General features: G+C 38.0%; 1 long non-coding RNA gene across 11 annotated transcripts in view; it reads right to left on the bottom strand.

Annotated features, from left to right (window-relative positions):
- The window catches only part of LOC105496129 (uncharacterized), a 563517-nt gene that overhangs the window by 532141 nt on the left and 8283 nt on the right, over nucleotides 1-23093 (bottom strand). For 10 of the 11 annotated variants that reach the window (XR_011623573.1, XR_011623578.1, XR_011623577.1 and 7 more), the window contains exon 2: nucleotides 8176-8300. This is a non-coding gene — a long non-coding RNA (uncharacterized lncRNA). Of the gene's footprint in view, nucleotides 1-8175; nucleotides 8301-22522; nucleotides 22565-23093 lie in introns of those variants that run through there. The other variant, XR_011623569.1, reaches the window with a different exon arrangement.

Consider the following 23093-nt stretch of genomic DNA (forward strand, 5'->3'; position numbering starts at 1 on the left):
TCCTTTGGAGTGTATCTTGTACCTTTGGGACTGCTTTGACCCTCAGAATCTGGAGGAAAAACACCACATAGCTCTCTGCACAAAGGTTTGGCAAAATTATGAAGGACTGGCTTGGCCTCAGGAAGAAACCATTTATTTCAATACCATCCAGCAATTGGACCTTTTCTGTAGATGTGAGGACAGATGGTCTGGGGCCCCAGAGGTACAGGCTTTCTATACTTTTCAAGGCAATCCAGACCTTTGCCGACAATATAAGATTGATGCAATCCCCCTGTTTGCCATCTCAGGCAAGGGGCAAGCCCAGGAATGTAAACATATGAGTCCCAGAGGCACTCCCAGCAAAGAAGCCAGCTCTCTCAAGCCCTTCTCCTCCAGGTCCACCCCAACCTTCCTATACAGCTTCAGCCTCTCACTTGCTCCCTCCTAAAAATCCTCCATCTAAACAAGTCCCAGTCTCACTCCTGCTCCTCCAACAAATACCCAGTGAAATTGGGTCCAATGAGGTCCAGGTCCTCTTCTCCCTACAGGATTTAAAGCAAATTATGGGCATCTTGGCAAGCTTTCAGATGACCCTGATAGACATATAGAGGCTTTCCAGAATTTCACCCAGATATTTGAACTCTCCTGGAGAGATGCTATGTTACCTTTGAATCAGACGCTGATGGCCACTGAGAAGTAGGCTGCTCTGCAAGCAGCAGAGAGATCTGTATCTCATATAGCGCCAGGGAAGGGAGTGAACATTATCCAACCAGAAGAGAAGCAGTACCAATGGATGACCCTAAATGGGATCCCAATGGTTTGGTGGAAGACTGGAGGAGAACACACTTTCAGGTGTGCTTAATGGAAAGCTTTCATAGAACTAGGACCAAGCCTCTCAATTATACTAAGTTGTCCATGATCCACAAGGGATTTCATGAAAATCCCACTGCCTTCCTGGAAAGTCTAAGAGAGGCCTTGTTAAAAGCACACCTCTCTATCTCCTGATTTAGCCAAAGGACAGCTAATCCTAAAGGATAAATTTGTTACCCAGACAGCTCCTGACATAAGGAGGAAACAATAAAAACAGGCCCTGGGACCAGAAAGTACATTAGGGGACATCCTGAAAGTGGCTACCTTGGTCTTTCATAATAGACAGAGGAAAGAGAGAGGAAATACAGGAAAGAGACAGAAGTTTAATGGCAACCAGGCAAGTTCAAGTTCACAAACCCCAGAATTCCCAAGTGCACCTGTTAACTGCTAAAGATATGGCAAGAACAGCTATCTCTCTTCCAAAAGTTTATTTGCTCCAACACAAGGTTTAATTTCTTTCACCAGGGTGAAAGGCATCTCTGGGTACAATGTTACTGTTAGTGTATTTCATTTCTTATCTCTGTAATCTTTGGCACTAAATTCTTTCCTTGTATAATATACATGTTTAACCCATGCATATTAACCTTATAAAACTTGTTTTTTCTCTCATGCCTAGAAGCCATCAAACTCCAGATGGTCAGACAACCGGAGCCTCAGATAATAACTCCCCTTTTCTAGTAATCCTTAGATAGACCTCTGGGAGGAATCTGACTGCTGTTTTCCCCAAAACAATGCCCCCCATCAGTAGGAAGCAGCTAAAACTGGTCATCATCCATATTCTAAAGGCAGTTAGATGTACCTCTTCAAAGGGGAAAAATGATACGAGAGTGCTGGGAAGAGTGTGGTCCCTTTAAATGATACAGAATTGGGGAAGAGAAGTGCTGGGTAGAGGAGGGCATGGTCCCTGGCTAGGGCTTCACCCCCATAGACCTAGGTAAGGACAGGCATTTCTTGCCCAAATGCTGCATTTCCCAAAACCACTCTGGCCTGCCATGCCTCCATCCTAGGCCTATAAAAACCTGAGACCCTAGTGGGCAGACACACAAGCAGCTGGATGTCATGAGGAACACATCAGCAGAAGAACATGTAAGTGGCTGGTCATAGAGAGGACATCAAGAGGAGCACTCCAGCAAAAAAGCACACCAACAGAGATGGCACTCCAGCAGGCCATCGACCTTTGAGATAAGGTGGTGTTTGGCTGGGACAGTTGGAGGAGAGCCGGGGCCACCGAGTGGCCCAACTCCAGGGAAAAACCACCTCCCTTCTGGCTCCCTCGTTGACTGAGAGCTACTTCCACTCAATAAAACTTTGCACTCATTCTCCAAGGCCACATATGATCCAATCTTTCCAGCACACCAAGACAAGAACCTAGGCTACAGAAATTCCTCTGTCTTTGTGATAAGGAAGGGGGTCTAATTGAGCTGGTTAACACAAGCCCCCTATAGGCAAACTAAAAGAACACCCTGTGTCTGAGTGCAGTGTCTCATGCCTATAATCCCAGCACTTTGGGAGGCTGAGGCAGGCAGATTACCTGAGGTCAGGAGTTTGAGACCAGCCTGACCAACATGGTGAAACCCCATCGATACTAAAAATACAAAATTAGTCAGGCATGGTGGTGCATGCCTGTAATCCCACCTACTTGGGAGGCTGAGGCAGGAGAATCACTTAAACCCGGGATGCAGAGGATGGGAAGAGCCAAGATCATGCCATTGCACTCCAGCCTTGGCAAAAAGTGCGAAAGTCTGTCTCAAAAAAAAAAAAAAAAAAAAAAAAAAAAAAAAGATAGAACACCTTGTAACACACACTCACTGTGCCTTCAGGAACTGTAAACATTCACTTCTAGATACTGCCATGGGGTTAGAGCCCCATAGCCTGCCTGTCTGTATGCTCCCCTAGAGGTTTTGAGCAGTGGGACACTGAAGAATTGAGCTATACCCTTATCACATGCCCTGGGAGGAGGATGAGGGAACCTTTCCCATTTCAAAGCTACAGGGTCCTAGGCATATACATGTATGTTTTATAACTTGTCACAGATGATATTTTCACCAAATATTTTGGCATGCCACAACAGAGGTCTTCAGCCTTTTATATAGCTAGGTTTTTAAAAAAATTTTTTTTCTACCACGTGATCACCAAGACAATGATGCATATGTTTACTTTCTATATTATGACAGGACTCCACTCTGTTACTGGCTGCAGTAAAAGATAATCTCAGTGGACTTGTAGAAATTTATTTCCACATTTACATGTAGTCTAATCATACATTTAGCAGGTGAACTTCCATACAGAGATTCTCTCCTTCTACCTTGTGTCTCCTCTATTACCTAGGACAAGGAAGACCCTAGCTTCTAGGCAAAAGTCAGGAAAAGAGAAAGATATGGTTATGTGGAAGTGGTTTTAAATCATACTTTAAAGTGTCCACATTCTGCCCACATTTCAGAGGCCAGAACTCAGTCACCTGCTGGTACCTGCTATGTACCAGGAGATAAAGGAAATGAGTTTTGGTAAACACATAGCAGCCTGCCATACACAACTCTCACATTGCTCCCATTATGTAATTAGAAGAATATAAATTCCATTATCCTATTAAATAAAACATCAATGAGTTTATTAGGATATTGGGGTGATCAGATCCAACACCAGGCCATGGAGGCTACTATGTCCAGCGGAGCCAAAGGAATGAGACAAGACAAGAGTGCATAAAGTGGGACCAGGGGGCCAATGCTAGTATGGAGGCTGCAAGGCCCCAAGCCCTGGAAGCCCGCACTATTTATTGGTGATCAAACAAAGAAGCAGGTGGTGAGGATGTGGGGGTTGAATGAAAGCAATGTATCAAGTGCATGAGCTGTAGCTGTGATGGTTTAGTATTTCCTTTGAAGTATATGGAACATCTTCTGCTACTTGAGATAATGTGAAACATGTTCTTCTAGTTTAAGATACAACCAATCTACGAGCCTGGGAGTGCTAAAAGCAAGGAGCCAGCAAGTCTAGACACATTCCAGAGGCCATGAGGGGTTTTATACCCTGAGCCCTGGATTCCATCCAAGCCACGAAGGGTTTTATGCCCTGGGCTTAGATTGTGGTGCAGCAGGGCAGCCTTCCACCCTTTGGCACAGAGCTTGGTGTTCCAAAGGCCATGAGGGGTTTTAGACCCTGGACTCCTGACATGTTCCAAGACTCTTTCACATTATGTCAGACATGCAAGCCCTGCCTCAGCTTTTTTCCCAAGACTCAGCTTTTCCCCAATATTAGGAGAAGACAGATTGGGAGATTCTGGCATAATCAAAATCAGCAATTTGATGTTTAGGACCTTCTAACATTAGAGGCAGCAAGGGGAACCTCAAAGATCAGCCAGTCTTACTATCTCATGTTACAAACTAATAAACTGAGGCTCAGATGGGCATAAGGAATCAGTGGTAGACATGGAACTGGAATGCTGGTCTCCTCTCACTTAGGTCAGGGCTGTTTGCTGTATGCCTCACTGGCCTTAATTCTTCCTAAATCTGTAAAGTTGCTGTATGCTGATAAACCCAAAAAGAATTTTTTTAAAAACAAATTTTACATGTAACTTTTAGTAAATACAAGAAATAAAAAGCATCCAAATAGGAGACAAATAAAAATCTTTGGTCAGAATTGCAGTGGGAATAAGTTATATGGTTTATGTGATCCTAAAGTACATATATTTTTTCCTCCAAATATGGGATAAATTTCACCTGAATGCTGTTTCTCAGACCTTTTCAAACTGCTTGAACCTGGAGGATCAATCAGATCAAAGCAGAGAAAAACTATCACTTTTGTAAAAATAAATAAAAATGAAATAGAGAAATGTTCGCAAAAAGTTCAGAAAGCAGCAATGGGTGATTAGTAGGACACAAATTAATAGTTGAAAGAAATTTGAACCAATTACACTCTTCCACTATGAGTTTTTGTCCTTCGAATAGGTGATTATCCTCTTCAGATCTAGAAATAATGGTTTCTTCTCTGCCTCATTTCTGAGGTTGTGGTCAAGACAAAATGAGATCATGTATAGGAAAGCAATTTGCAAGTTAGAAATCACCATCAAAGAGAACATTGTTATCATCTTCAAATAATCAGCAACAAATCTACTTTATCCTGTAAACAGCTATTAAAATCTGTTGTGGTCTATGCACTCCTCATAGAGCAATATGAATATAAGTAATTTACTACATTCATTGTTATTCTGTTTCATAATTATTTTTGCTGTAAAACTGTAACTACACTAAATTTCCAATGCTTTCTTCATTTATACAATTATGTGGAAAACATCATCAGAAATTAAAAATACAAAACATGGTTTTAGAAAGGCATTTATAAAATGCAAAATGTAGTGAGCTGTTATAAGTTTCTTTCAGCAACTAACAAGATTAATTAAATACTAGTAAACTGATAATGAGAAAGGTTATTTAAGAACGAGGTCTTTGTAAGTCAAATACTGAGGAAAGAAATATTTGATGAGAAATGTCCAAGAGTAGGAGAGGGGAGGTGATAACCTGGCATAAAGTGTCAAACACAATAAGGGGTATAATCAATGAAAGTAAATCTAAGATAATAGCAATTTCTTTTTATTGGGAGTTGTGTAGGTGCAGAAAATAACCCCTCTAGAGAATTAATCTACATGTCTGTATGGATTGGGTTTCTTCTTTTCAGTAGCTCATAGAAAATGCTAAAGAGTATTCTGGAGAACTGACTTTCATTATTGGAGGCACATTTTACATAGTTTTAAAGGTCTTTATCTTCTATTACAGATTTTATAATAAAGCATAATTTATTATGTAGAAATGGTTTCCATCTACAGACTGACTCAGAAGGGCTAAGAAGAAACCTGCTATTGTCAAGTCTCCTACTTGTTCTCCAGTAAGGCAACCTCCATCTGCACCTCCATTCCTTCTTCTAATCCAAAACCTAGAGAGTTTTATGAGTTTCTAGACTTACAACCTGGAAGAATCCAGGGCCCTGATATATACCCATATATAGGCCTAAGTTTCTGCAGAAAGATTGGTTGTGGCAATGCTGGTGACCTGTGGAGACACCCTCCTGAACTGTGGCTCCTGAAGTTAGGATGCTTATTTTTATTCAGAGAAACAGTAGATAGCTACAACTCAAAATAATTTTCAAGGTCTCTAAAAAATTAGGGCCTCAATGCAATCAGAATACCAACATATGAATGCATTTTTCTTTAAAAATAAAAGTGCCAAAGGACCAATTAGCATTATGAATATTTCCACCTAGTTCCCCAATCATTGGTGGGCCTCCAGTTGTCCATTCATTAGCCTCTTTGTGTGCCTACATAATAGTGAGCCATTTGCCAATTCTTTTTGGTAATATTACTTGGAACTCTGGAAGACATTTTTAGGATGATAATTATAGTTGCCAAAGCTTCTAGAAAATAACACAAGATCATACTTGTTACACCTAAAAGATAAAGGAAAGACAGAGAAAAAAACAAGCCTATTGAGATAGAATTCCCGTTTTATCAAGGATTCAGACCGAAATGATGCAATTTTGCTCAACTTTTGTTTAGGGTATATTCCGACATTTCAGCAGTTTTCAATTCAATGATTTGAGGGAATAAATATAAACAGGCTCAGTTCTGGCTCAAACTGGTTCTTTTTTTAGGAAGAAAACTGATGTTTTTAATTTAATACAAGATTAATATCTGAGTTCAGTTCAAGATTCAGAAAATTATTATGGTTAATTCCAGTTTAAAGTTTGATTCAGGTCTCTATTTTTCAACTGCTCATTGTGTCAGTCATGGCTCAAAGAAAAATATATATTTTTTAATTTTATAAATATATAAATATATATATTATCTAGTGCCAGAGAAAAACAGAATCATATAATTAACGGCTTTGAAAAGAAACAAGAATCTCATTAGGGTCAAAACTAAGCACAGATTTCTGTTGTCACATGAGTTAGAATATACAAATGTATCTATTTCTAAGAATAATCCCTTAGAATAAAACCCAGATATCTTTTTACTAAATATTAACTCTATGCCTCTTTTCCCAGAGCAACCAAAAATATCTGATATTTTCTAGAAAATTATAAATAAAAAATTCTAAATCTTCATTTCTTTTTATGAATTAATGTGATACATAATTTTATAAATTTTATATATAGTAATATATAGGAATTTGACATATACATACATACACACACAAGCATACACATATAAAGGGTAGTAGATAAGGAGTTTTTAGTTCGCTGGAGAGCAAGAGAAAGGCAAGAAGTAAATCAACAAAAGTTGATCAGTCCAACAGTTGAGAGTCTCTAAGATTCTTTTCTGAATCAAAACACACAGCTTAGAAATTATTATTCTGTAAGTACATTTGATAGGATGATTTATTGAGCTATTAATGTGTGATTTGTTCAAACAGAATTTTCCCTCCTCCATTTCAAGTAGGACTCTCCTTATAAGTTTGAGATGAATAAAGAGATCTTATTCTGAAATGAGAACAGTGAGAAGAGGTAGAATTGGAGAGGGGGAAAATGGAAAAGTATCATTGTAGATTCATAGAGTAGTGCCTGTTCCAAGCAATATCTCAGAGATGAGGCAAAGGGCAGTGGCACCATAGGACAATCTCAGGCCCACCCTACACCCATGTTTAGAAAGAAAATACCAGAACAAAAGCTTCAAGATACTGAAAGCCCATATTAGTTTCCCTATTGCTGCTATAACAAATTACCAGAAACTTGGTAGTTTAAAAGACAAATATCAGCCAGGAGCGGTGTCTCATGCCTGTAATCCCAGCACTTTCAGAGGCTGAGGAGGACAGATCACTTGAGGTCAGGAGTTTGAAACCAGCCTGCCCAACATGATGAAACCCTGTCTCTATGAAAAATCCAAAAATTACCTGGGCAGAGTGACACGCACTTGTAATCCCACCTACTTGGCAGGCTGAGGTGGAAGAATTGCTTAACATCGGGAGGTGGAGGTTGCAGTGAGCCAAGATCATGCCACTGCACTCCAGCCTGGGTAACAAAGTGAGACTCTTTCTCAAAACGTACACATGCCTGCGCGTGCACACACATATTATCTTACAGTTCTGGAGATCAGAAATTCAAAACGGGTTTTACTTGCCTAAAATCAAGGTGTTGTCAGGAAAGGAACGCATTTTTTTCTAGAGGCTCTAGAAGGGAATCTATTTCCTTGTCCTTTCCAGCTATTAAATGTCATCTTTATTCCTTGGCTCATGGCCCCTTCCTCCATATTCAAAGCTAGCAGCATAGCATTCTCAATCCTCCCTCTTTCTCCAACCTCTGCTTCCCTTGTCACATCTTCCCCTCTAACTCCAACCTTCTTACCTCTCTTTTAAGGACGCTTCTGATAACATTTCACTCATCTGGACAATCCAGTCTTGCAAATGAGGGCATCAGGGGTTATCATGATGAACTGGAGATTCGAGATCCTTCCTCCGATCTCCGTATATCTAGTAAGTCAAGGGATTCTTATGTAGCACCAAAAGAGGAAGGAAGCCACATTAATAAGCTAATAACTGAACTCATAGTCCAAATTATCTTGATATTAAGAAAATTTTAAAATATGACATTTTCTGCAAGACCAGGTATGAAAGGAAAAAAAAGAACAAAAATTAATTTGACATTTCTTTTGTGCAGAGTAATTTTTGTGCCTACAACACATACCTTTGTTTTGCTTTCCTAAATGCATTACTCCTGAGTCATCACTATTGAAACTGCTCTACCAAAGTCACACAGACAATTAACAAGTATCCACTAAGCATCTATTATGTGTAGAGCACTGTACTAGAAACAACAAGTAATATGAAAGAAATAGAAAACAGGCCCCTCAGGCATAAATTTGTACAAAACCCATAGATGAGACTACTTATGGAAAAAAGAAGATAATAAGAGTACATACCACACTAAAGTATATCTTATAAATAAGTTTTTCAGCCACCCAGATTCTTCCTACATTTTATCCTCACTGATTTGGTATCTTTTCCTCAGTTAGAACTGCTTTACAGAATCCTCGTAAGAAACTCTATAAAAGGGAGCTTTTCTGGTCAAAGAAGCTTAGGAATATACTAACATCTCATTTTTAATTATTGTAACAATGGCTCAGAGAAGTTTGACACCAAATAAATTATTTTTACTTTAACTCAGTGTTTCCAAACATATTTTTGCCTATAGTCATTTTCCTCATAATTCTTACTACTATCCCTCTTTGCCAAATGCTGATTTATTGAAATGATCACTTTTTATTTAGACCACTTATTAAAGGCAGAAACAGAAAACCAAATACTGTATGTTCTCACTTATAAGTGGGAGCTAAATGGTAAGAACTCAGGAACACAAAGAAGGGAACAACAGACACTCAGGTCTACTCGAGAGTGGAGGGTGAGAGGAGGGAGAGGAACAGAAAAGATAACAATTGGGTACTGGGCTTAATACCTGGGTGATGAAATAATCTTACAACAAACCCCCATGACATGAGTTTATATGTACCCTTAAATATAAAATAGAAGTTAAAAAATAAATTTTAAAAAATGTTTCTATTTAAAAAGCCCAGCTACAACAAGGCCTACTGGACATTTAATAGATATCTACTAAATAATGTAAATATTTACTATGATAAATGTCCATCTATCTTTTAATTCCTGTATTTTTTTATTATTTAGTACAATAAAACTAACCCCCTGAAGCTCTATGTTTTAGTAACATTAGGATTAAAAGTTGACAGACACTTTTTGTAAGTCTAAATAGATTACATCCACCAGTCCTCCTTATTCATCAGTGTGTTTAGAGGTAGCATATTATGGAAGCATAAGTGGTTGCAACCTCTTCTCAACTTTGCCTGTAACCAGCAGTGTGGCCCCATGCAAAGCCCATGGCCTCCTAGCACCGAACGCACTCACTGGAAAAAACAAGAGGATGAACTAGATGATCTTCAAGGCTCCATGCAACTCTGTTATTTATGTACATTCTTATCTAGGTATTCATTTCTTCAAAGGATGTCAATATATTAGATAATGATTTATCCTGAAGAAAGCATGCTATCATCCAACCCCACTACCATCCCAATTGTTTGTTTGTGTTCAGTGACTATCCTTTATTATAGATTCTACCAGCATTCCTAGTGTGGCTGCAAAGGAAATATATATTCTTGGTGCAGCTTATAATCTTACAGAGTATTATGGACTGAATTGTGTCCCCCCAAAAAAACACATATATTGAAGCCCTAATCCCCAATATGACTGCCTTTGGAGATGGGGCCTTTAAGAAGGTAGTTAAAGTAAAACAAGATTATAAGAGTGAAGCCTTAATCCAACAGAACTGGTCCTTAATCCAATAGAACTGGTCCATATAGGAAGAAGTGACACCAGGATTGGGCACACACATATAAAGTGCTATATGAGGATACAATGAAAATGCAACCATCCACAAACCAAGGAGAGAGAACTCAGGGGAAACCAGGAGTGGAGCATCCAAGCCTGCTGATGCCTTGATCTCGGACTTCTAGTTTGTAGAACTGTGAGAAAATAAATTTCTGTTGTTTAAATCACCTAATCTGTAGTACTTTGTTATGGCAGACCTAGCAAACTGATACACTAAGCAAATATAATCTATATGTAGACACAAAAAAACAAAGGGTAAACAATATGTGACTGGATATAATCAAATGAAAATATGCATACTTTCAATGTGGACTACAGTCAGCAATAAGTTGTACATTTTAGAATAACTGAGGAAGTATAATTGGAATGTTCCTATCACAAAGAAATGACGAATGCTTGAGGTAATGGATACCCAATTTACCCTGATGTGATTGTTACATATTGTATGCCTGTATTAAAATATCTCATGTACCCCATAAATATATACACTACTGTGAACACATAAAAATTAAAAATTAGGGGGGAAAAGTGAGTTTTAGCTCAGTAGTTTCCAAATAAAACTAGTTTGATTGTCTTGTATATTTAAATACTGGAACTTTGAAAGAGATTATACTAGGTCAGTATTTTCCAGGGTTTAAAAAATTTTTTATTTCCATAGGTTTTGGGGGAACAGGTAGTATTTGGTTACATGAGTAACTTCTTTAGTGGTGATTTGTGAGATTTTTGTGCACCTATCAACCGAGCAGTATACACTGAACCCAATTTGTAGTCTTTTATCCCTCACTCTCTTCCCACCATTTCCCCCTGATTCCCTGAAGTTCATTGTGTCATTCTTATGCCTTTGCATCCTCATAGCTTAGCTCCCACTTATGAGTGAGAACATACGGTGTTTGGTTTTCCATTCCTGAGTTACTTCACTTAGAATAATAGTCTCCAATCTCATTCGGGTTGCTGTGAATGCCATTAATTCATTCCTTTTTATGACTGAGTAGTATTCCATCATATATATATATATATACACACACACACATATATATACACACACACATATATATATCTATATATATATATATCACAGTTTCTTTATCCACTCATTGATTAATATTTCTTTATCCACTCATTGATTAATAGGCATTTGGGTTGCCTCCACAATTTTGCAACTGTGAATTGTGCTGCTGTAAACATGCATGTGCAAGTATCTTTTTCATATAATGACTTCTTTTCCTCTGGGTAAATACCGAGTAGTGGGATTGCTAGATCAAATAGTAGTTCTACTTGTAGTTCTTTAAGGAATCTTCACACTATTTCCCATACTGGTTGTGCTACTTTACATTTGCACCAGCAGTGTAGAAGTGTTCCCTTTTCACTGCATCCATGCCAACATCTATTACTTTTTGATTTTTTGATTATGGCCATTCTTGTGGGAGTAAGGTGGTATCACACTGTGGTTTTGACTTGCATTTCCCAGATAATTAGTGATGTTGAGCATTTTTTCATATGGTTGTTGGTCATTTCTATATCTTCTGTTGAGAATTGTCTATTCATGTTCTTAGCACACTTTTGGATGGAATTGTTTGTTTTCTTGCTAATTTGTTTGAGTTTATTGTAGATTCTGGATATTAGTCCCTTGTCAGATGTGTAGATTATGAACATTTTCTCCCACTCTGTGGGTGGTCTGTTTACTCTGTTGACCTGTTACTTTTGCCTGCAAAAGCTCTTTTGTTTAGTTAAGTCCCAGCTATTTGTCTTTGTTTTTATTGCATTTGCTTTTGGATTCTTCATCACGACATTCTTGCCTAAGCCAATGTCTAAAAGAAACTTTTTTTATGTTATCTTCTAGCATTTTTGTAGTTTCAGTTTTAGACTTAAGTCTTTGATCCATCTTGAGTTGTTCTTTGTATAAGGCGAGAGATGAAAATCCAGTGTCATTCTCCTACACATCTCTAGCCACTTATCCCAGCACCATTTGTTGAAAAGGGTTTCCTTTCCCCATTTCCAATCATGGCAGAAGGCAAAGGGGAGCACAGTGTCTCACATGGCAGAAGCAGGAGCAAGATAGAGTAGGGGGTGCTGCATACTTTTAAACAGCCAAATCCCATGAGAGCTCTCTCACTGTCATAGGAACAGCACAAGAGGATGGTGCTAAACCATTCATGAGAAACACCTTCATGATCTAGTCACCTCCCACCGGGCCCTGCCTCCAACATCAGAGATCACAATTGGACATGAGATTTTGGTGGGGATACAGATCCAAAACTTATTAGTCATTTATACAATATTAATTATTCCAATCTATGAGCACAAAATATCTTCCCATTTTTTGTATGTTCCTCAATTTCTTTCATCCGTGCTTTGCAGTTTTCATTGTAGATATCTTTCACCTCCTTTGTTAACTTTATTCCTGGATGGGTTTTTTTATAGCTATTGTAAATGGAGTTACTTTCTCGATTTCTTTTTCAGCTTGGTGTGTAGAAATGCTACTGATTTTTATATATTAATTTTGTATCCTTCAAATTTACTGAATTTGCTTATCAGCTCAAATAGTTTTTTGATAGAGTCTTTAGGTTTTTCTCTATATAAGATCATGTCACCTGAAAAAAGGAACAATTTGAGATTCTCTTTTGAAATTTGTATGCCCTTTGTTTTTTTTTTTCCTCTTGCATAATTGTTTTGGCTAGGATATCAGGTACTGTGTTAAATAAGAGTGATGCAAGTTGGCAGCCTGGTCTTTTTCCAGTTTTTACAGGAAATGCTTTCAGCTTTTTTCCCATTAGGTATGATGTTAGCTGTGTGCTTTTTATTTATGGCCTTCGTTGTGTTGAGGTACATTTCTTCTATACCTAATTTGTTCAGATTTTTATCACAAAGAGATGCTGCATTTTATCAAATACTTTTCCTTCATATGTTGAAATGACTATAGGGCATTTGTCCTCATGAATGTGATTTATCACATTCATTGATTTGCATGTGTTGAACCATCATGCATCTCACTTTATCATGGTTTAATATTTTTGATATGTTGTTGGAGTCATATTGCTAGTGTTTTGTGAAGATTTCTGCATTTATTTTCATCAGAAATATTGACCTGTAGTTTTTTTTTTTTTTTTTTTTTTTTTTTGTGTGTGTGTGTGTGTGTGTGTGTGTGTGTGTGTGTGTGTGTATGTATCTTTGTCTAATCTTGGTATCTTGGTAATGCTGGTTTGGTAAAATGAGTTAGACAGAATTCTCTCCTCCTCAATTTTTGGAATAGTTTAAGAAGAATTGGTGTCAGTTCTTTAGAAGTTTATTAAAATTTAGCAGTATAGCCACCTAATCCTGGGCTCTTCATTGATGAAAGAATTTTTATTAATACTGATTCAATCTCATTAAACATTACTGGTTTGTTTAGGTTTTGTATTTCTTCTTGGTTAAATCTTGGTGGATCATTTGTGTACAGAAACATTCATTTCCTCTAGATTTTTCAATTTGCCAGCATAGAGTTGCTCATAATAGTCTCAAATGATTCTTACTATTTCTGTGGTATCAGTTGTATTATCTCCTTAATCATTTCTGATTTTATTTATTTGAATCTTCCCTATTTTTTCTTAGACTAGGTAAAGGGTTTTTCATTTTCTTCATCATTTTAGGAAATCACTTTTTATTTCATTACCTTTTGTACTTTTTAGTCTCTGTTTTATTTATGTCTGCCCTGATCTTTGTTATTTCTTTCTTTCTACTAACGTAGGGGTTAGTTTGTTCTTGCTTTCTAGCTCCTTGAGGTGAATTGTTAAGTCATTTAATTGAAATCTTTCTACTTTTATGATATAGTCACTTATTGCTATAAACTTTTCTCCTAGTACTGCTTCTGCTGTAACCCACAGGTTTTGGAATGTTGTGTTTAAAATTCCATTCATTTCCAAAAATATTTTTTATTTCTCTCTTAATTTCTTCATTGATCCAGTGGTTGTTCAGAGACATGCTATTTAATTTTTTATGTATTTGCACAGTTTCTGGAGTTCCCCTTGTTATAAATTTTTAGTTTTATTCAATTGTGGTCTAAGAAGATACTTAAGTTGATTTGAATTTTTTTTATAATTGTTGAGATTTGATGTGTGTCCTAACATATTGTTCATCTTGGAGAATGTTCCATGTGCTGATGAGAAAAATTGTATTTTGGAGCTGTTGTCTGAAATGTTCTATAAATATCTGTTAGGTCTACTTGGTCCAGAATGCAGTTTCAGTCTGATGTTTCTGTGTTGATTTTATGCCTCGATTATTTATTCAATTCTGAAAGTGGGATGTTGAAGTCCCTGCTGTAATTTGAATGTTTGTCCTCTCCAAAACTCATGTTGCTACTTAATTCTCAATATGGCAGTATTGAGAGGTGCAGTCTTTATAAAGTGATTGAGTCATGCAGGTTTTGTTGTCATTATGAATTCATCCATTCTTGGATTAATAGTTAATGGATTAATGGATTTTTACTGACATGGGACTATTGGCTTTAAAACAAGAGGAAGAAAAACCTGAGTAGTAGTCTCTACACCATATGATAACCTGCATCCCTACGGGACCCTGCAGAGAGTCCCCACCAGCAAGAAGACCTTCACTAAATTCTGCTCTCAACCTTGAATGCCCCCACCTCCAGAAATAAATTTTCTGGCCAGGCACAGTGGCTCACGCCACCCCAAAGTGGGATTCCAGCACTTTGGGAGGCCAAGATGGGTGGATCACCTGAGGTCTAGAGTTCAAGACCAGCCTGGTCAACATGGTGAAACCTTGACTCTACCAAAAATACAAAAATTAGCCAGGTGTGGTGGCACGTGCCTGTACTCCCAGCTACTAGTGGGGCTGAGGCAGGAGGAGATCGCATGAACCTGAGAGGCAGAGGTTGTAGTGAGCCAAGATCATGCCACTGCACTCCAGCCTGGGCAACAGAGCAAGATTCCATCTAAAAAAAAAAGAAAAGAAAAGAAAAGAAAGAAAAGAGGAAAGGAGGGAAGGAAGGAAGGAAAGAAGGAAGGAAGGAAGGAAGGAAGGAAGGAAGGAAGGAAGGAAGGAAGGAAGGAAGGAAGGAAGGAAGGAAGAAAGGAAGGAATTTTTCTTTACAAATTATTCAGTTTTATGTATCCTGTAAAAATAAAAAAGGAAATAAATGAAGACAGTCCCCAACTCTTTTATATTGAAGTCTATCTCACGCATTAGCTCTGATAATATTTGCTTTATATATCTAAGTGCTCCAATGTTGGGTGCATATATATTTGCAATTATTAAATCCTCTTGCTGAATCAGTTCCTTTATCATTATATGATAACTTTTTTTGCCAATTTTTATGTTTTTGCCCCTAAAATATATCTTACCTGAAGTAAGTATAGCGACATTTGCATGCTTTAAGTTTTCATTTGTGTGGAATATCTTTTTCCGTTCCTTCACTTTCAGTCAATGTGTGTCATTACAGACAAAGTGAGTTTCTTGTACACAGTTTATAGTTGGGTCTTATTTTTTATCCATGTAACCTGTGTGTGTGTGTGTGTGTGTGTGTGTGTCTGTGTGTATTTTAGACATGGGAGCACAATCATAAAGCACTACATGCTAGAACTCCTAGGCGTAAGTGGTATAACTTGTGGGACCACAGGTGTACACTACCACAACCAGCTATTATCCTGTTACATTGGGGGATTTAAACTTTTTACATTCAAAATTGCTACTGATAGGTGAGGACTTACTCCTGTCATTTTCTTAACTGATATATGATTGTTTTGAATATCCTTTGTTACTTCCTTTTTCTCATATTGGTTATCTTTGTGGCTTGTTGATTTTCTAAAATAATAACATTTGATTCTTTTCTCTTTCTCATTTGTGCATTTGCTCTACCAGTGAGTTTTGCACTTAACATGTGTTTTCATAAATGGTACACATTATCCTTTTGCTTCCAGATGTAGAATTCCCTTAAGCATGTTTGTAGAGTCCACGTAGGGGTGATGAAGTTTTTCCGTTTTTGCTTGTCTGGGAAAGACTTTATTTCTCCTTCATTTCCAAAGGATAGCTTTGCTGGGTGTAGTATTCTTGAGTGAAAAGTTTATTTTTCTTTCATCACTTTGACTATATCATCTCATTCTCTTCTGGCCTGTAAGGTTTCTGCTCAGAAATCTGCTGTTAGACTGATAGGAATTCCTTTATATGTGACTTGGTGCCTTTCTCTTGCTATATTTAGAATTCTGTGTCTGTCTTTGACTTCTGGCAGTTTGACTATAATGTGCCTCAGAGAGGATCTTTTTGGGTTGAATCTATTTGGGGCTTTTTGAGCTTCCTGAGCCTGACCAACTCTATTTCTTTAAAGACTTGGGGAGTTCTCAGCTATTATTTCATTAAATATGTTTTCTATGCTGTGATGGTTAAGTGTTAACTTGATTGGATAGAAGGATATGATGTATTGTTTCTGGGTGTGTCTTTGACGGTATTGCAAGAGAAAATTGACATTTGAGTCAGTGGACTAGAAAAGGAAGACCCACCCTCAATGTGGGGTGGGCACCATCCAATTGGCTTCTAGCATGGCTAGAAAAAGCAGATGGAAGAAGTGGAATAAACTGGCTTGCTGAGTTTTCTGGTTTTCACCTTTCTCCCATGGTGGATGCTTCCTGCCTTTGAACATCAGACTCCGGATTTTTCAGCCTTTGGACTCTTGGACTTATACCAATGGTTTGCCAGGGACTGTCAGATCTTTGGCCACAGACTGATGGCTGAACTGTCAGCTTCCCTACTTTTGAGGCTTTGGGACTCAAACTGAGCCACTACTGGCTTCCTTGCTCCTCAGCTTTCATTTGGCCTATTATGTATGGGACTTCACCTTGTGATCATGTGAGTCAATTCTCTTTAATGAACTCTCTTTCATATATACATATATCCTATCAGTTTTGTCTCTCTAAAGAACCCTGACTAATATATATGCCTTTTTTCATCTTTTCTCCTTCTGGAATTCTCAATATATGAATATTTCTTCACTGATGGTGTCCCATGTCTCACTGGCTTTCTTCATTCTTCTTTTTTCTTCTTCTTTCTTTCTTTTTTTAATCTGGTTTGGTTATTCAAAAGACTTCTCTTTAAGTTCAGAAATTCTTTCTTCTGTTGGGTGTAGTCTATTGTTAAAACTCTCAACTGCATTTTTTTATTTCATTCATTGAATTCTTTATTTCCAGGAATTTTTATTTGGTCCTTTTTTATAACTATATCTTTGTTGAATTTCTCATTCAGATCATAAATTACTTTCTTGATTTCTTTGTATTGTCTATCTATGTTCTTTTGTATTTTCTGAGTTTCCTTAAGATCATTATTTAACACAATCAGAAATGACAAGGGGGATATTATCACTGACCCTGCAGAAACACAAACAACCATCAGAGAGTATTGTGAACATCTCTATGCATATAAACTAGAAAATTTAGAAGAAATTCATAAATTCCTGGACATATACACCCTCCAAAGACTAAACCACAATGAAATTAAATCCCTGAGTAGACCAATAACAAGCTCTGAAATTGAGGAAGTAATAAATAGCCTTCCAACCAAAAAAGGACCATGTAGCTTCACAGCTGAATCCTACCAAACGTACAAAAAAGGAGCTTGTACCATTTATACTGAAACTACTCCAAAAAATTGAGGAGGAGTGACTTCTTCCTAACTCATTCTATGAAGCCAGCATCATTCCAATACCAAAACCTGGAATAATTACAAAAAAAAAAAAGAAAAAAGAAAACTTCAGGCCAATATCCTGTGTGAATATCAATGTAAAAATCCTCAACAAAATACTAGAAAACCAAATACTGCAGCACTTCAAATATCTTATCTACCATAATCAAGTAAGCTTTATCTCTGGGATGCAAGGTTGGTTCAACATAGGCAAATCAATCAATCAATCATCTAAAGACAAAAACTACATGATTATCTCAATAGATGTATAAAAGGCTTTCAATAAAATTCAGCATCTATTTATGTTAAAAACTTTCATTAAACTAGGTATTGAAGGAACATACCTCAAAATAATAAGAGCCATATATGAAAAACCCACAGCCAACATCATACTAAATGGGCAAAAGCTGAACTCATTCCCCTTGAAAACCCACCAAGACAAGGATGCCCACTCTCACCACTTTCATTCAACATAGTACTGGGAGTTCTAACCAGAGCAATCAGGCAAGAGAAAGACATGAAGGACATTCAAATAGGAAGAGAGGAAATCAAACTATTACTGTCTGCAGATGACATGATACTGTATCTGGAAAACCCCATAGTCTCAGCCAAAAAGTTTCTTAAGCTGATAAACAACTTCAGCAAAGTCTCAGGATGCAAAATCAATGTGCAAAAATCACTGGGATTCCTATACACCAATAACAGTCAAGTTCAGAGCCAAATCAGAAACAAACTCCCATTTACAGTTGTCATAAAAAGAATAAAATACCTAGAAATATAGCTAAGTATGGAGGCAAAAGATCTCTACAAACAGAACTACAAACCACTGCTCAGAGAAATCAGAGATGGCACAAATGGAAAAGCATTCCATGTTCATGGACAGAAGAATTAGTATCATTAAAATGGTCATACTGGCCAATTTATATGTATATATATATATATAGCTATTCCTATTAAACTATCATTGATTTTCTTCACAGAACTAGAAGAAACTATTTTAAAATTCTTAGGGAACCAAAAATGAGTCCAAATATCCAAGGTACACCTGAGCAAAAAGAACAAAGCTGGAGGCATCACACTACCCAGCTTCAAACTATAGTACAGCACTACAGTAACCAAAACAGCATGGTACTTGTAGAAAAACAGACTCATAGACCAATGGAATAGAATAGAGAACTCAAAATAAGACCACACACCTACAAGTATTTGATCTTTGAAAAACATGACAAAGACAAGCAATGGGGAGAGAATTTTCCACTGAATAGATAGTGCTGGGATAACTGGCTAGCCATATGCAAACGATTAGAACTGGACCCCTTCCTTACACTATATACAAAAGTTAACACAAGGTGGATTACAGACTTAAATGTAAAAACCAGAAACTATAAAAACACTGAAAGAAAACCTTGGCCATACCATTGAGAACATAGGCACAAGTGAAGATTTCAAGATAAAAACACCAAAAGCAATTGCAACAAAATCAAAAATTGGCAAATGGGACATAATCGGACTAAAGAGCTTCTACACAGCAAAAGAAACTATCAACAGAGTAAACAGACAACCTACAGAATGAGAGATTTTTTTTACAAACTATGCATCTGACAAAGGTCTAATATTCAACATCTATAAGGAACTTTAAAAAATTACAAGAAAAAACAACCCCATTAAAAAGTGGGAAAAGGACATGAATAGACAATTTTCAAAAGAAGACATGCATATAGCCAACAACCATACAAAAAACAAAAAGCTCAACGTCACTGATCATTAGATAAATACAAATCAGAAGTACAAGTAGATACCATATGTCACTCATAATGGCTATTACTAAAAAGTCAAAAAATAGCAGAAGCTTGCAAGCTTGCAAAGTAAAGGAAATGCTTAGACACAGTTGGTAGGAGTGTAAATTATTTCAACCATTATGGAAGACAGTGTGGTGATTCCTCGAATAGCTAAAAACAGAAATACTGTTTGACCCAGCAAACCTGTTACTGGGTATACACCCAAAGGAATATAAATCATTATATTACAAAGACACACGCATGCAGATATTCATTGCATCGCTATTCACAATAACAAAGACATGAAATCAATCTAAATGTCAATTAATGATAGACTGAATAAAGAAAACGTGGTTACATATACACCATGGAATACCATGCAGCCATAAAAAAGAACAATCTCATGTCCTTTGCAGGGACATGGATGGAGCTGGAGGTCATTCCCATTAGCAAATTAATGCAGGAACAGAAAAAAAAAAATACTGTGCGTTTTCTCTTATAAATGGGAGATAAATGAAGAAAACACCTGGACACATAGAAAGGAAAATTATACATTGAGTCCTATCGGAGGGTAGAGGGTGGGAGGAGAGAGAGGATCAGGAAAAATAACTGATGGATTCTAGGTTTAATACCTGGGTGATGAAATAATCTGTACAAGAAACCTACATGACACAAGTTTACGTGTGTAACAAACCTGCACATGTACTCCTAAACTTAAAAGTAAAAAAAGATCATTATGTTGAATTCCTTTTCAGGCTTTTAATAGATTTTTCTTTTGTGAGGGAGGTCTGTTATTGGAGAATTATTATGTGCCTTTGGAGGTGTCATGTTTCCTCACTTTTTCATGTTTCTTATATCGTTACATTAATATCTGCATATCTGGTCTAACAGGCACTTCTTCCATATGTATGTAGTAGCTTTCACAGGGAAAGATGTTTTCCTGTAGATGTATGTTTAGTGTTGGTTGGGTAGGGTACTTCGGTCTTGGTTCTGGGTGGGTATCATAGCGTAATCTCTGTATGATGTCTTTAGCTGTAATCAACACTGGCAGTGTCTATGTGTTGTTCAGTGGCTTCAACTATGGTTTTTTATGGAAGCTGTGGTGAGGCTTTGCTGGCGATTGTGGTGCTGGGTGGGTTGGTCCTGAAGTCACTGGGTGGTGTGCATGGGTACCAGCTCTGGTGACAGTTGGCCTAAAGTGGACTGGTTCTTGATGCCCCAGGTGGTGCACGTGGTGCCATAGCAGTCACAGCTCTGGATGGACAAGTCTTTGGGTGCCCAGACGCCATGTGCAGGCACCAGAAGTGGCAGTGGAAGGCTGGTACTTGGGTCCCCAGACAACACACACAGGCGCTGGTACTGGCAACGGCAGTCACAGGCATACAGAAGTCTTCACGGTGGTGGCAGTGGGGCGTAAGAGAACCAATCCCTGGATCCCCAAGCAGCTTGTGCAGACACCTGTAGTGGCAGCAGCAGCCCAGGCAGGTCTTCAGGTGTCATGCTTGAGTGTGCAGTGGCCCCACTGCTAAAGAGGGCAAGATGTCTGTATGTCGTGGTGGCCCAAGGCAGAAAGCTCTCAGGCTTTAGGGAATGCATGCTTCAATTTCCTATGTTTTAGGGCAGACTCCCTAATGTGCTGGACTGCCTGTTTTCTGAGTTGTAGGGCACTCAGGTGCCAGGGATGTGGCCATGCTTCTGAATTCAACTGGTGTCTCAATGCTGCAGCCTTTGGGGTGTATTTGGGGGATGTCAGCACCTTAGGTATATGCGGATGCAGGAGTTTTTGAGTCCCCGGAAAGCATGCAAGCTGCAATTTGTTCTGTTCTCAACATGGTACTGTCCTGCAGCAGCTTAGGTCCTAGGAAGTGGGTGGGATTCACTGTAAACTCCCTTTCTGGGACAATGTAGTCACATGGACTCCAGGCAACTTCCTGTATTAGGGTCAGGGCCTGTAAGGGCAGAGGGGTTCTCCTGTAGCTAGGACTGCAGGCATCTGTGGTGGAAATGTGGACTGTTGGAGATCTCTGTCTTTCCCTTTCCCTACAGTGAGGAGTTCCTCCTGGCTCCAAACCAACTTCATCTGGCTATTTCACTTCTCTCTATTCTGCCAACTCAAGTTGTCATGACTCAGAGGGTCCCTGTCTCTGTTCTGCTGAATTCTAGTGCACTCCTTTATATGCTCTATTTGACATGTGGTGATTTACTCACTGTTTTTGTCCTTCTTCGTGGAGGAGGTAAGTGCTGGGCATCTCTAGTCTGTCATCTGAATGGCATCTCTGAGACTCTAAACCTCCTTTTTTAAATCAAGCTGACTCTCCAGATAATTTTATACTTCATACCAATTCCTAGTCTTTTATTCTCTGAGTGTGTCTGGCTCCTTTCAGGAAGTTTTGCTAATACTAAATTACTTTTAATTATGTAACTTCTAGGAAGAGTTTCAAAATTTTAGATAAATTTATGACTTTACTTAAAGGAGAGGAACACGAATAAAAGTATTGTGTTCCCTCTAATCTCAAGCACCTTAAGATACTGCTCAATCCATTCTACCTCCTTAATTCACAGGCATAGAATATGCAGGCATTTTAGCCATTAGAGATCAGATCACAATTCTGAATATAGGCTGCCAGAAAGGTCCAGTGGCACATTACACTTAGTTCACCTCAGAGGGATGATGACTCACTAATTTAATGCATTGGCATTAAATTTAACAGGATCAGTTTTTCTTGCAATATGTAAAAGAAAAGCTAACATTGACCTAAATGTCCTCTTAAATAAAACTCGCAGAGATTGATCCTAACAGCTTGTATGTTGTTACTGGCTCGCAAATCACAAACCTACAACTATCAATGTACAAACCTCATCTATTAAGTCAAGGGGACGCTTATAGCTGAAGAGTCAACACTGAAGACTGAGTGGTGGAGTGAGAACCCTTCTATCTCTCAAACATGCCGACTGCTGAGCTGACCCTGTAAAGCAAATGTCAGACCGACACTGTCCAATGGGAACAAAATGCAAGCCACAAATTTGAGTCACATATGTAACTTTAAAATTTCTAGTAGCTTTGTTTAAAAACAAGGAACAATGAAATAATTCTAATAATGTATTTTATTCAACACAATATATTCAAAGTATTATTTCAATGTGCCGTCAACATAAAAAATTATTGAGACATATTACATCCTTTTTTGTACTAAGTTTTCAAAATTCAAAAGAGCATGTCTCAGACTAGGACAGGCTAGGCTCTACACCCTGGAGGGCTTTCTTGTTCCTTTCCTGTAATCAGAGATCTCAGAGCAGGCTGTTTCACAAAGTTATTGCCTTTATTCTCCTGAACATGCAATTATTCTGCATTATGAGGACAAGTACAACATTTCACTTGTACAGGACTTCCTAACTTTCCTTGAGCTCATAGGTAAGGGTCACAGGA

Source organism: Macaca nemestrina, chromosome 5 (assembly GCF_043159975.1).
Source record: "Macaca nemestrina isolate mMacNem1 chromosome 5, mMacNem.hap1, whole genome shotgun sequence".
Classification (NCBI taxonomy): Eukaryota; Metazoa; Chordata; class Mammalia; order Primates; family Cercopithecidae; genus Macaca; species Macaca nemestrina.